Below are 15,058 nucleotides of genomic sequence, written 5' to 3'. Positions count from 1 at the left end.
CGATGACATCCTTATTTTGACAGAAAACCTAAATATGGCATTTCCAGCTGTCATCGAGCTTGCCCAGAAATTTGGATCCGTTTCAGGCTATAAGATTAACACCTTGAAGACGGAAATTATGGCCTGGAATATGCATGTAGACTCTCACCTTCCTTCCTTAAAAACTGTTATAAGATATCTGGGTGTCCATGTTCTTCATGAAATCGATTAGATTCCCTCTCACAATTTACTATTAATCATAAAAGAAACCCGAAAATTATTGAAAAATTGGGCCAACCTACCTCTGTCTATGTTGGGTCGGGTTAATCTGATCAAAATGTCAATTTTACCAAGGTTTACTTTTCTTTTTGATTCCATCCCCTTATTTTTTGAGAGTGCTCTTCTTGCAAAAATACAGAGTGAACTTAACACTTTTATTTGGGCTTCTCGAGGGTCCAGGATCGCCTGGAAGAAAATAAGAAGACGTAGAGAAAAGGGCGGCCTGGCAGCCCCAGACTTGCAAATATATGCTTGGGCCTTTCAATTCGCCCATTCGCGGATGCTACTAAAGGTACCAACAAGTAGCGGTATGGGTTTGATGTTCCTGTCCATGCTAAGAGTGAGTGGCTTTTCCGAAGACGGCTTTCTATTTAAATATGGAGATTCCAAGTTTTAAAAAAAAGTTAGATTAAAGGTTTTATGGGGTTCGTTAAAAACTTGGGTTAAAATGCGTGCCGCAATGAAGATGGGGTATTTCTCTAATCTAGCTCCAATCTGGGACTCGCCTGGGACACCAGAGTGCCTAAAAGATAGTTTGTCCTTACCACTGAGGGCAGCCGGCATAGCGAGGTGGAGCAAACTTTTTGTGGAAGGCTTACTGATCCCCTGGGAGGTCCTCCGGGAAAATACTGGCTTTTCTATCTCTAGGTTCAAATTTCTCCAACTTTCTAACTGGGCCACCACAAACTACGCTATTAGAAGCAATTACATCTTAGGTAGGGATACACAGTTGGAGACACAGGCTACGCAGAAACCTCCATTCAGAAAAGAGGTTGGTTTTTGGTATCGCACTATTCTTGATGAGATCGATGGAGATTTTAAACTCCCAACTTCACTGTGGAATAGCTACATCTCACAGGTTGATCTTGAGCTGCTGTGGCTTAATTCGTGTAAGACACTATGGGATATTGTAAAACCTGCTTGGTTGAGAAGAAATCACATCTTTACGATTCATAGAGCCTACTTTTCACCACAGAGGCTAACTAAATTTGCAGAAGATCTTCCTGTGTGCTGTGCTAGATGCGGAGAAGTGGCGGCTTCGGACATCCACATGTTTTTGACTTGCCCTCTTTTATCGAGCTTTTGGTATCAAGTGGGGAAAGTGCTGTCCAGATCTTTAGGGATATCTATTACCTTTGACTTACCTCTGATTTTCTTTGGGTTAACACCCAATCTGGTTGGTCCACCCAAGAATCTGCTATTTTACGCCATCTTAATAGCAAGAAGAGAGATTTGTTTCAAATGGAAAGACTCCAAGCCTCCGGAATTTCTAGACTGGCAGGCTTCTCTCTTAAGGATATCCAGGATGGACCTTATAAGACCAGGAAGTAAGAAGAAGCAGGAATTTTGGAAACTCATGAAGTGGTGACAGGGTTTTTTTTTTTTTCTCCCTGTCCAATGATTACATTGCCCTTCCTGCCTAGACAGATTTCCTCTTCCCTAAATGTAGGGGATGGATGAGTTGTTATTGCCTCTCTGGCTTAGCAAATGGGTCCCTCAGTGGATATCGCCTTCGGCTAGTGTTTGAGAAGGAGCTTATGTGTCGATAAAGTTTACAAATCCAGTGTACTGAGGTGGTGTCTTTCTGTTTTCTCTCTCCAATGCCTGGGTGACAAAAAATAAATAAATAAAAAAAAAAAAAAAAAAAATATCACATTTGAGAAATCACAATACGATCTCTCTTAAGAGCGCCTAATAAGGATTTTCATAGTGCAAATTGTTTATCGCCATTGTTTGTCAGAGGTGGTAACCAACACCAAGACTCATGCCTACTATGCTAATCAGTGAGATTCAAAATAACAAAATGCTTCTCAGCAGGCTTAAATAAAGGGTAATAACACATCGTCCTCAAATGTATACTGACTTCAACATATAATTTTAACCACAAATCTGTAAGGCCTTCTGCCGCTATAATACTTTCCCACAGTAAACAGAACAAGCCTAAAGTTTTGGTCATCAACGTGCCACCATAATGAACCTAGCAAATCCTAGCAAAACCAAAGGGGAGGATAGCTTGAATCCAGTGGCAAAGTGAGCAAGGGATTCACGTCTGGGCATACCCTGCCAACTTAGGGCGAACAAAGCAAAACCAAAGGGGATGATGGACGGAGTGTTGAACATTACAAGCACTCATCCCCAGTCAACTTATCTGGGTTTAATCCATCATCATTCTTTAGCTCACTCCGCCACCCCAGTTCAGACATGGCCATATGCAAATCAGTCTGACCCGGTGCCTCATGGGAACAATCCAGCCCGAACTGCAAAGCCATGTCTTCCCTGGACTGGAAACAAGCATCCCAGGACCGGTTTCTGGCTATTCAGCTGTCATCAGTCAGGCTAGCTTGAATCCAGTGGCAAAGTGAGCAAGGGACCCACATCTGGGCATACCCTGCCAACTTAGGGCGAACAAAGCAAAACCAAAGGATATGATGGATGGAGTGTTGAACATTGCAAGCACTCACCCCCAGTCAACTGATCTGGGTTTAATCCATCACCGTTCTTTAGCCCACTCTGCCACCCCAGTTCAGACATGGCCATATGCAAATCAGTCTGACCCTGTGCCTCATGGGAACAGTCCAGCCCGAAATGCCAAGCCATGTCTTCCCTGGACAGGAAACAAGCTTCCTAGGACCGGTTTCTGGCTAATCAGCTGTCATCAGCTAGGCTGGCTTGAATCCAGTGGCAAAGTGAGCAAGGGACCCATGTCTGGGCTTACCCTGCCAATTTAGGGCGAACAAAGCAAAACCAAAGGGGATCTCTTGACTGGGGGTAAATGTTTTGATTTGCTCTGCATTCCGTCCATCAATTGTGTGTCGTTTGCTTCCTCACCCTAAGTGCGCCAGGTATGCCCAGACGTGGGTCCTGGCCTCACTGTGCCACTGGAATCAAGCTATCCTGGCTGAAGAGGGGTGAAAACCCGAAACCGGTCCTAGGATGCTTGTTTCTGGTCCAGGGAGGACTTGGCTTTGCAGTTTGGGCTGGACTGTTCCCATGAGGCACAGGGTCAAGACTGATTTGCATATGGCCAGGTCTAAACTGGGGTGGCATGGTGAGCAAAAGAATGATGGATTTAACCCAGATCTCTTGACTGGGGGTGAATGTTTTGATTTGTTCTGCATTCCGTCCATCAGTTGTGTGTCTTTTGCTTTCTCGCCCTAAGTGCGCCAGGTATGCCCAGACGTGGGTCCTGGGCTCACTGTGCCACTGGAATCAAGCTATCCTGGCTGAAGAGAGGTGAAACCCCGAAACCGGTCCTAGGATGCTTGTTTCCGGTCCAGGGAGGACCTGGCTTGGCAGTTCGGGCTGGACTGTTCCCGTGAGGGTGATTTGTGGTGCTATATTAAGTTTCGATAACATAACATAACATATATCTCTTACACCATCAAAACAGCATTAAATAGTGTAACTGCAACAGTATAGAAAACAAATGACCTGCAAACTAAGAATATGTACTTTTGAGATTTTATCTATAGACATAAGGTGGGCTTCGGGTCAGCCCATCTTTTATTATTTGTTGGCTTTCTTGTAAATTGCTTTCTTCATATTTAATGGCCTTCCTTCTTCTTTTTAAGTCGAGCCTAGCGCAGCGCACATGCGCTGCCCTGTCGAGACTTATAGTAAGGAGGCTCAAAAAGCTCACAACACGCTCGTGCGTGTGGCCTATTGCTTGTGGTTACCTGCACAGGCACCATCTGTTTTGAATTAGCGTGCCCAGGCGCGTGCGCGATAATGCAAAACATACCTGCCTCTCACACTCTCTATTTTGCTCTCTTGCCCTCTCAGCTCATCCATAAAAACACATCAAAGGTATGTTTTGCTGGTCTGTGGCTAAACAGCAGATTTTATCAGGATGATTTTGTTTTATCTCCTGCTTTACACATGTTGCTTGAAATTCCAGACCTTGGAACACAAAGGCAAGCATAAACAAGAGGTGTATACCCAATTAACCCTATGATACCTGGGTATAGGGAAGTAATTGTATACAAGAAAAAAGAAGGTATCAAGGAAACAATACAAGAAGATTCAACGAAGAGAGCACATTTAATTACCCCTTCAAAAATATCTAATATTCATTGTGAATACATCAAAATCAATTTCAAATACACACAGAACACAAAGGCAGCGTTTGTTGCACTGTGGGTGCTGTGCTTCTATGACTGCTTCAGAGAACCAAATGGCTGAAGTATTTGCTTTATATCAGAGTCCTGTGGAAAGGCCTTGGCAAGGATTTCCTTTTAGCAACTGACATTTCCTTATTCACACCCTCAGACAGCTGTTATGTTCTTTTAACTGTCTCCAACTATACCTATGTGTTAAATGTAGGCTGGATCATGTGCAACAGGCTTCTTAAATTCTGTTGAGTTTCATGCATGAAATGTATTAAAAAAACAAGCCATGACATTTCTAAAGATTAAAAATATTGAAATCAATGTACTGTTTCGAGGTACCATAAATGTGTTTTCTTTTCCTCCAGTGTTATGAAGTATCTTGGTACTTACTTTTTTTAACAATACTTTACATACAAGCACTGGCACAGCCAAAAGATCGTTCACCTGATGCACATGGTTCTTTCTTTGCATTTTTCTTCACCTCTTAAAGTCTCCAGGCTCTGGGCTCTTGTCTTAAGTCAAGGGCCAATGTCACAATGCCATTTTCCACTGATTCAAGCTCTACAAGCTCATTGCTGATTTGGCGTTGCCGTGCGCGCAATGTAATTCGTTTGATTTATTTATTTATATACATAACTCGGTTCGGCCGCATTCCGTAGTTTACCCAGCAGCACCCCATCCCACAGTGCTTACCTGCAGTGGACGCTGCTGGTCAGTACATTAGATTAATGTTACATGTTACATACAGATAAAATAACTTGAATATATGTGTATAAATGTGACTAAGCAGTACAGTATAAATGCAAATATGAAACATTAGTGCACACATTACATATGTCTTTCTCGTTTCCAAAGTAAATACATTTTAATAGTGTAACGATGGGTTTATTCTATCACCTAAACAATAAAGATAATTTAACGAGGTTAAAGAACACAGTGAATATATTAGTCTCTAAATCTACAGTGAATTCACTTCAATAGTGATGTCAAGTGCAACGCTTTATATTAATATTGTTAGGACACACAGAGTACGTATGCTAAGTGCACGTATATATTGCGTATTTGTGACATATAAGGGTGGACCAAAACTTATGCTGCTCTAAAGAGAAATAGTGGAATTTCAGTAAGCTATCTATTGGTTTTTGACTATGGAGGTGACTTATTGCGCCCACTCCATGAATCCTTTTGAGCTTCACTTTGAGATGTGTGTCATCCAAAAGGGAGACAAACATCCCTACCATAAAACGATTGAAGATCAGGGGCCTCTGTCCCCTCTCCTACACCATGGATCCTGACGTTCTCTCAGTGGCAGCAATCATTCAGCTCCTCAGATCTCTGTAGGGTTGCTTTACTTAAACCTTTAAGCATTTTCAGCTCATTTATCATTGTCAGTTTGGCAGAACCTTGACATTACATTTGGTTTCTAGTTTCATCATTCTCGCCAACAAGAAATCTACATCTTTTCTCATGTTTTGCAACCTGGGGAAAAGGTCCTCCCTTAAACCCAGTCGAAACTCATTTTTGAAGCTAGTTAGGCCCTACAGGCAAACCGTCTTTGTGAGGGGGTGGCCTGGCATTGGCTCCAATCTGTGGAGGAGTACCTGATGTTTTTGCCCCATGTTAGGGGTCCCTGAGATGGTAGCAGGCTCAAATAAGTCACACAAAAACTTTTTAGATTGTTTTTATCTGCCATTTGCAAGTAGAAATTGACTTTATCGGGCATTCACTGAACCCTCTGATCCTCTTACTCTCCCCCTTCAAGAGGAAAGGTTATGCAGCAAAAAAATATGTCAGAAGGTATGCAAAGCTACTGTTGTATCAGGGTGAAGCTGAAATGACAAAGGAAAATAAGTATTTATTAGTTGAAATCCATAAGCGAGATCCCACAGTTTGGGCACAGCTGAACAGGCAAAGCACTGGCTTAAGGGTGGTGCTAAGGGCATGGCAGGACTAGGGGTTTTTGACCTTTCTGAGCTTTGCATGCAATAATTATGCATGCATTGTAAGAATGCCTGATGCATCTGTCCATGAATGAATACACTAATAACTATTTATATAGCACTTACTAATAAGTGTTTATTATTAACCAAAGTAATTATTTTTTAGCAACTTCGGGATAACTAAATATTGAGGAAAAACAGTAAAGATCTAAACGTAAGCATTGTAGTTTGCATGCATTTCCCTGATGCAGGATCATAAGTCGTTAGCTATATGACAAGGATTTTGACTTGTGACCTGCCGGTAACGCAAGGATCTCTGCAACAAAATCAATGACCTACTAAACTATCAACGTAAAACACAAATTTCTGATCTGAATGTTTTATGCTCTACTTTCCAGAAGGCACTTTCCATAAAAATTTATGCTGAGTTAAACCTTTAATTACAATGCACCCAGAACTTTCTATCAAGTGCATTGTCTACCCAAGTTAATAAAGTGACACTGTAACGCCTGCTGTAAAGGAGTGTTGCCGGGTAGAGCTGACGAGCGCAGCACCACCTGCGTCACGATCTGGCCACCATGAGTACCGGTACTCTCCTTGTGCGAGGAAAAATTCCGGTACTCAAGCTAAGGAAATGAAAAAGTGCCGGTACTCCGTACCAGTAAGCACCGGCGTATTTAAAGCACTGTTCATAAGTCTCAATATTTGCAGCTGCGAAAAGAGAAAATCAATCCCTGATGCGCTTCTTTCATCACAGTGAAATTGGATTGCAGCACAAGCCTTTGGTCTACTTCCTCCATCACTGCTCTCAGAGTTTGATTTGTCTGGGCCTGCAGCGCAAGCATGTGCCTCCGCTTGGTGCTATGTCAGCCTCACCCAGTGTGACTCATCACCACAGGCAAAGTTCTGGCCAGTCTTAGGGTCCCCCAGGGCACACCTGGGACCATTGCAGCAAGTTGGGGAGGAACAAGAACTGTTGACACGCCCAACAGCTTTAGGCGCAACAACTCCCTGTCTCCACCTTGTAGGACAGTTTGGCAAGTGCTGTGCTGGAGAGGAGAGGAATCCTTCCTTGTCTTTTCTTTACCTTCTATATTGAATCCCCTAACTTTATGACAAAAGTATTCTACTCAGATTCAGAGGCACACTGGGCTCAAACTTCGGGGGAGATGGGACTAACATTGAGAACAGAGATATCTTCAAAACCCAAGTCAAAATTATCTGTGTGTGGTTGGGGGAGGGTGCTGCAGGGGGGGGGGAGGTGTTGGGAGGGCACTTTATTTTTTGTGTTGTAAACTGCATGCCATTTGGAGAAATTTTTGGGATAATGGCCAGTGGTGCCTTTTTAAGCACACTAGGCCATTAAATGTCTTGAACTGATTTGTCAAACGTGCCCAAAGTTATTAGCAAAACAAACATTCTTTTACATCATTTTACTACATTTGCATTAGTTTCTTACTAAAATGAGCTGAACACAGCCACCCTATTTATGCAGTGTTTCTGTCTTCAGTATGCATATTCTCTCCCAGGATAAAAGCTCTCATTCCATGGAAGACAGGTGTTACTCACTCGCGCCTGCCTGCGTAGTGTCCCCTTCTGTTTCTAAAAAGTGCAGCATAAACTGCTCTTAAAATACTTCTAGTTAAACACTGATGAAACAATGAATCTGGAGGCACAAGCTGGCAAACAGTACCATGTGTCACACCTGTCCTCTGCTCCTATGGCTGCCACCGCTTCTAAGCGCTGCTGACTCCTAGCATGTACAGCAGGCTTGCAGACTCCTTAGCGAATCCACCCACCCTGGAAATCAGTGGGGTTTTTCCCCTTGGTGGCTACATTATTTTTTTTTTTTTTTTTAAGAAGAAACCTTTATTACACAGTAAAGAGTTACAAACAAGGGCCTACAACCACAAGGGCCGGCCGCTAGAAAGCTCGGGAGCCAGCAAGGCAACTCCATACATTCAAATGAGTCAGAAGCAAGAGCTCCCGAAAGTTCGAAAGCACATATAACAGGCCGCGGCCATAGTCCAAGGGCGATCGAAAAGGACGGTTTCATATTTTCTAAAAAAGGAAAAAAACCAACAATAACACACAAACAAGGCAATGAGAGTCCGAAATAGCAGCGTGTGCTCCCCAGGACGGGGGAAGATCCACATTATCTAGAATAACTCTTGACAGGAGGTGGTAGTGGGGGGCGGCGGAGAAGAGGACAAAGCATGCACAATTACGTAGAATGTGCGGCTAGGGGGACAAAGCGACGTCGACCTCTCGCGGCAGAGGCGGAGCGCAGATATTCCCACGATAGGAATTCCATGGACCCCACACCTTAGTCCACCTCCCAGGCTTGCCTCTCGCCACATACACCGTCTTCTCCCTGAACATACACCAATCCATATTCTCCTTCCATACCGAAATCGTAGGCGGCCTCGGGGAACCCCACAACTGTGCGATATTGCGCTTAGCCACCATGTACCCCAAAGTCACCCACTGCGTCTGCGCCGCATTATAGTCATTTGGTTCCCAGACATTCAGCAAACACCTCCTGGCCTCTGGTAACAAAGCGACATGCGTGACTTCCTCCGTTACAGTATGTACCCCGTTCCAAAATCATACAACCTCCGAACATTCCCATAGGATATGAAGAAAGGTACCCAACAAGCCACAGCCACGCTTACACAGTCCATCCCTCGAGTAACCCATACGTATCAAACCAGGCCCTGTGACATACACTCTATGGAGTATCTTCAGCTGCACAAATCTAAGGCGGGCCGGGATCGCCACCTCTTTCGGGGAGGCCGCCGCCGATACCCAATCCTCATCGTCCAGTTCCAATCCGTCGGCCGTCCACGCCTCCCGCAGATGGGTCAGCAAATCCGTACGATCATTAATAAGTTTTTTATAGATCAGGGAAATAGTGCTGTCGGGCACATAGCCATCTAACACCCTATCTTCCAGCGGGGAATATTCTGGGATAGCAGCGACATCCGGAAAAACCGAACACGGCGCATGGTGGACCTGTGCATATCGAAAGTACTCCCTATCATTTAATTTGTATTCAGTTTTGAGCATTTCAAACGTTTTAAAGGACCCTTTCGCCCAGAGGTCACCCACCTTACTTATGCCAATCATATCCCATTTCTCAAAGCCTTTCGTTTTCCACAGACAACCCAAATGCTGGGAGGCATACAACGGCGTCGCTCGAGTCAAGCGATCCCTCCACCCCATCGCAGCATTCGCCGCATGCCACACGCGTACCGCAACTTGTGTTGGTCCTGTCAACCGCGCATCCGGAGTCGCCGAATACAGTGCCCTGTTGTAATCCCCGCCCGGAAGTAATAACTTATCCATCTCGAAGGCCGGATTCAAAGCAGGACCGTATATCCCGTGGTTCACCGCCGCCAATTGAGACGCCCGGTGGCTACATTATTTGAAGGCAATGATTGGAATATCTCAGGAAAGAACTTGGCACTTTTATGAATTCAGAGTGACATGTATACGGGCAACTTTTAGGAAATACTCCCCTCATGCCCAAGTGATAAGTTCAGCTTGGAAGATGTAATGATCATCACCGATCAATTTATTTTGATTTATTTATTTTATTTACTTGAGTTTTATATAGCACTAGCTAGACCCGGAGGTATTAGAGCGCTTTACATGAGGAGAGTTACATAGGTTACAAATTACACATTGTTACAGAAGGTACGTCAATTACAAGATACATCCGTTGGTTCAAGGCGTGTAGAGGGTAAGGGGGTAATGTAAAAGGTTGACGGGGAGGGGATTAAGCGGAGAATTGGCACAAGGAAACACAAAGCAGGCAGGGGGAGAATGATTCAGGGGAGAAAGGAAAGGAATGGGGGAGGCAAGCAAAGAATGAAGGAGGGAAGAGCTGGGGGTTAGGAGACACAGCGAGGAGACAAAGAAGTAACTGTGTCTGATGTCCGGCTGGGTGGGAGACGGCTCCCCGCGGTAAAGGGATCATTCCCAGTCTTCCATTTTGTGTGATTCCCTTGTCACGGTGGACTCTCTCAGCGAGGTCGCTGAGACTCCAGGGCATAGATGCTGGATCCCTCCCAAACAAGGGGAGAGGAGTGCTTTGGTCATGGGTACACTTAGAAGAATGAAGGAGGGAGGAGGAGGGAGGAGGGGGTAGAAAACCCAGCGTGAACACAGTGTCCGACTTCAGGCAGGGTAGGAGATGGTTTCCAGTGGTAAGGGGTTCAATCCCAGTCCTCCACTATGTGAGACTCCCTTTTCACTGTGGACTCTCTCAGAAGGGTCTCTGAGACTCCAGGGCAAAAATGCTGGATCCATCCCCAACAAGGGGAGTAGGAGTGCTTTGCACAAGGGCATACTAGAGGTGGCCATAATAGGGAAGTCGGGCTGATAGGGTTACATAGGTTACAAATTACACATTATTACAGAAGGTACGTCAATTACGAGTTACATCCATTGTTACAAGGCGTGTAGAAGGGTAAGGGGATAATGTAAAAGGGTGACGGGGAGGGAGATTGAGCAGAGCATAGGCACGAGGATAAACAAAGCAGGCAGGGAGAAAGAGATTCAGGGGAGAGAGGAAAGGAATAGGGGAGGCAAGCAAAGACTGAAGGAGGGAAGGGGGAGTAGGAGACACAGCGAGGAGACGAGGAAGTCCAGGCTAGACCCAGAGGTATCAGAGCGCTTTACATGAGGGTTAAAGCGTGTTACAGCGTTTCATCAATTACAGTTACATTACAGTCAGATCTGTTGCTAGGGCATTCAATAAACATAAAAAAACAAAATGAGGAAGAAAACAATGTCTGATGTCCAGCCGGCCCCTCTGCTCACCTTTGGGGACCACACAGGGTATAGACCTGAAGTCGCCTGACCGGCGCCATTTTGAAGATAGCCAACATCACCCTGTATGTGATATTGGGTAAACATAGCAGGGACCAGGAGTGTGAGTATAGGTAAAATGAATGACCACTCCAAGATGGCCACCATAGTTTGTGAAGGGAGCAGGCCCATTTCTATTTCAATGCTCAACAGATCATCGAAACCTGGGAAAGGAGCAGGCCCATTTCAATTTCCATGCTCAGCAGATCCTCCAGATCTGGGAAGGGGGCGCAATCTTCGGGATCAGAGGTAGGAGGACGACATGGCTGTCTAATTATAGCAACAGGCCATAAACATACAAAATGGGCGCTCACAAATGCACACTTCAGCCCAAAAGAAGTCCCGATGTTAGCAGTCACTCCACAGGTGAGGGAGGGTAAAGCTGTTATCAGGGTATCACCCCTGTTGAATGTCCCCGAGTCAAGTGACCGACCCCTGGACCTTCCATGAACCTCAGAACATGCCCCCAGGACCCGGTGCTCCTGCAGCCGGAAAGCATATGGAGCCTCTAACGCACAGAGCCACGGGGAGGGTCCAACACTGGCAGCCACGGAGGAGCAGGGAGGGACAGGAGAGCTCTAATATAATCAATGGGAGGGGAGGGGTGGAGTAGAAACGTTGCATTTACTGCCGGCAAGGAAGGAGGTGGGGGGCAGCAAGCTAACTGTTTAGGGTAGACAGGAAGGGCAGTAGCAGACAATGGGAGAACAGAGATAGTGATGCATGCCTGTGTATTTGTAGATCTATCTGGTTGACGCCACGAGCGGCGTGCCAATATGGCACTACACATCTAATGTGAGTAAATGTCCTATTTCACAGTATGTATGGTCACCTTCATGTGTTGTGGGCAGGCATTAATTCCCCAGCTCATTACTAGTTACATTCTTTTTCCTTCTCTTGGCTATCAGGGACCAGCAACTCAGCAGTTGTATGCCATACATACACTCGACTGGCTGGGGACCAATCTCTAGTCTTCATTCACATATACATTCCATAATATAGAATGGGCTGGGGAGTCATGTCAATGGTGATAAGAAAAGTCTGATCCAATATATGTACACTATGGGCCTAGGCAGTGTTGTCTTAACGTATGGGCATGCTGGGCAGTTGCACAGGGGCACCACGAGCATAGGGGCCCGTGCAGACCAAATGTTAACACTAATTTTCTGTTAAAACGTTTTATTCCTGTGAGTGGGGGCCCAGTGAACTGATTTGCCCGGTGGCCTATAATGCTGATAAGTTGGCCCTGTGTAGATTGTAAACATATCTCACCCAGTTAGGAAACATATATCAACATATACACTTATGGTAGCCCGTGTGGCCTTCTTTTACTCCTAGTCAATGAGGTCTCTTTTAACATGTCTTTCTTGTTTCAGTACTGGGGTAACCTATGACCGTGGGAGGGCGATGCACAATACGTGGTGAGCTGGTAAGAGGGATAGATGTACTTGTGTGAAGATCTCATCTTTCTGTGTCCCCAGAGGGTCCACTGAAAGTTAGGTGTCCCATCAGTTCCAAGCCAGTACTAGCTACTTGACTGAGGGCCAGTTCTTGGGCTAATAGCGGAGTAGGGTGTGATATTTTATTACGTCTATCCAGCCTGCAGGCTGGGTACCCATAATAAGTTGAGATCCCCAGAGTGCCCTGGCTATTGCCACTTAGAGACATTAGAGTTTAGCTTATAGGTACGACATCACAAGTGTGACAGATATCCCATCCACCTTATTGCAAGTGCATTATATGCCCGGAGCTTCCAAATTCTAAACTAGGCCCTAAGTCTGGACTCTGCTCCATCTACTCATCATCTGGATCTTGTGTCATGAAAAGATTGGTTAGGTATGAGGGTGACCCCTGGGAAGACGCCTGCGAATATTTGAACCTACTCTCGTGCTCGACCATCTCCACCAATTGGGTCTTCTACAGCTTCCAAGATTGACCAATCCACTCATCAAGTCCCTTATTTTACCAGAAAATGTAAAAAAAAGAATCTAATACACCTTACAGCATTTCGCAGAACGTAAGGTATATATTACGTGTTGAACTATAAAATAAAAATTCTGAGTTGTGATTGCTAATGCAGATTTCTACAGTATTTTTTCCATTCAGACCCAGATTTATAAGTCAAATGACAACCCAAAAAAAGCACTCTTGCAAGAAAAAATGTTGCATGAAATATGTATCGATTACTGTTTTTCCACACAGCGAATGAGGACATCAGCAATATATTTGTGACGCTTAATAGTTCATAACAATAATTTTGACGATTGGAGAATTCTCAGTTTCTCCATATGTAGGGCCGCCTTCACTAGAAGCTGTGTGATAATGTGCCTGCAGGAGCATGAAGCCCGCCGTCGGTGACCTGTTCGCTGAGCACCAGGCAAGCCATGTTTGGAGGATTGTGAGGAAACTAGCAAGGTACCTCTTATAAGAAGGACGGATGATGCAAGTGCTGATGATATAATGGATTCTCGGCTGACGGCTGGAGCCTTACTGGCTGATCAAGCGGTCATGAGAGCATGAGAGAAATTTTCAGTAGGTTTTAGCCAGTCTTGAGTTATTTCCGATCTCGTCTCTGAAACGAGCAGAGCGGAGTACTGCCCCATGGTGCCCATACCTTGCCATGCCAGACCAGTCAAAGGTGCAGGGACTTTGTTAGTAATGGGATGACTCTCATAGACACGGCCTTCATCCTGACAGGAGCTACCAGCTCAGACGGTCAGAAACAAGGCCTCATCAAGCTGTCCGGGTGCAAATGTTTAGAGGCTTTCTGTGTCAACCACCCATCTTATGAGTCACAAGAGAACAGGGATGGAAAGAAGTTGCCAGGCATGCATGTACTTAATGAGCCTTAAAACTGGTGACACATAAACAATGCCCCATGTTGTCTACCACCCTGTGTACAAATAACTGCTCACCAGAGCCTTCCCAAATATACGTGACCCACAGCCAAAGTCACAAACCATTGGCCTTTCCAGCTGCAGATTGCTGTATTCTAGATACATTTGCATATAGATTCCTACCTCTATCAAGGCACTTACGTGCATTGGTGGCCAAGTTGCATGTCACACCATGGGGGAGTGCTTGGTTGTAAGAGTGTATGAATTGTAGTTTGGTCTTTGTGGCAAGTGTATTGATGCAGTGGGTGGTGCTATTATCTTGTTTTGGCTTTCTGCACCTTGGCTGTGAGGGAGGAACAGGTGTGAGGAGAAAGATCATGATCACATGCACATTCACACGCACATGCATATTACATTCATTTGTTTTAATCACGACCTGATTTTTTCTCCCTGGGTGCATCTCAACAGATCTACCCATGAACAGGTGTCTATGGTGCTAACTGGATACAATTCTTCATGGTAGAGAGACTATATAATCCACCAGGGGGAGGAAATTGACCTGCCTTTTGCATTGGATTCCCTGCTAGAGTCACAGTGCACCAAGATGCACTACAAGCTTCCTCCCTTGAAGGTGTTTTATCTTTGAATGGTCTACTAGGAAGCAATCGCCACCTTACACAATGTGCTAATATTCATATTATGAAAGCAGCACAGGTATGCTGTGTGCTGTATGAGAGCATTTTCATTAATAAGATATTGAGACCTGTGAATAAAGAAGCACATTCACAGCACAAACATTCAACTGTTAAAGATACATCTAGAGCTCTGGATTTAATTGGCTGTCAAATTCCTAGTGAACACAGTGTGCAAACCCTCAATTACAAGAACTCAATTATTATTTTTATGATGAGTAGCAATCAATATCTGCCTTTTTTAAAGACTTGCATATATGCAACAGCAGTCCACTATGGTATACTGTAACATACATGCAGTTAACTTTTGAACAAGAGAAACAAGAGACATGTGCCTTAAATTGTAC

The sequence above is a fragment of the Triturus cristatus genome, chromosome 2_1 (assembly GCF_964204655.1).
Source record: "Triturus cristatus chromosome 2_1, aTriCri1.1, whole genome shotgun sequence".
Taxonomy (NCBI): domain Eukaryota; kingdom Metazoa; phylum Chordata; class Amphibia; order Caudata; family Salamandridae; genus Triturus; species Triturus cristatus.
The sequence above is the reverse complement of the archived record's forward strand: the minus strand, read 5'-3'. Positions refer to the sequence as shown.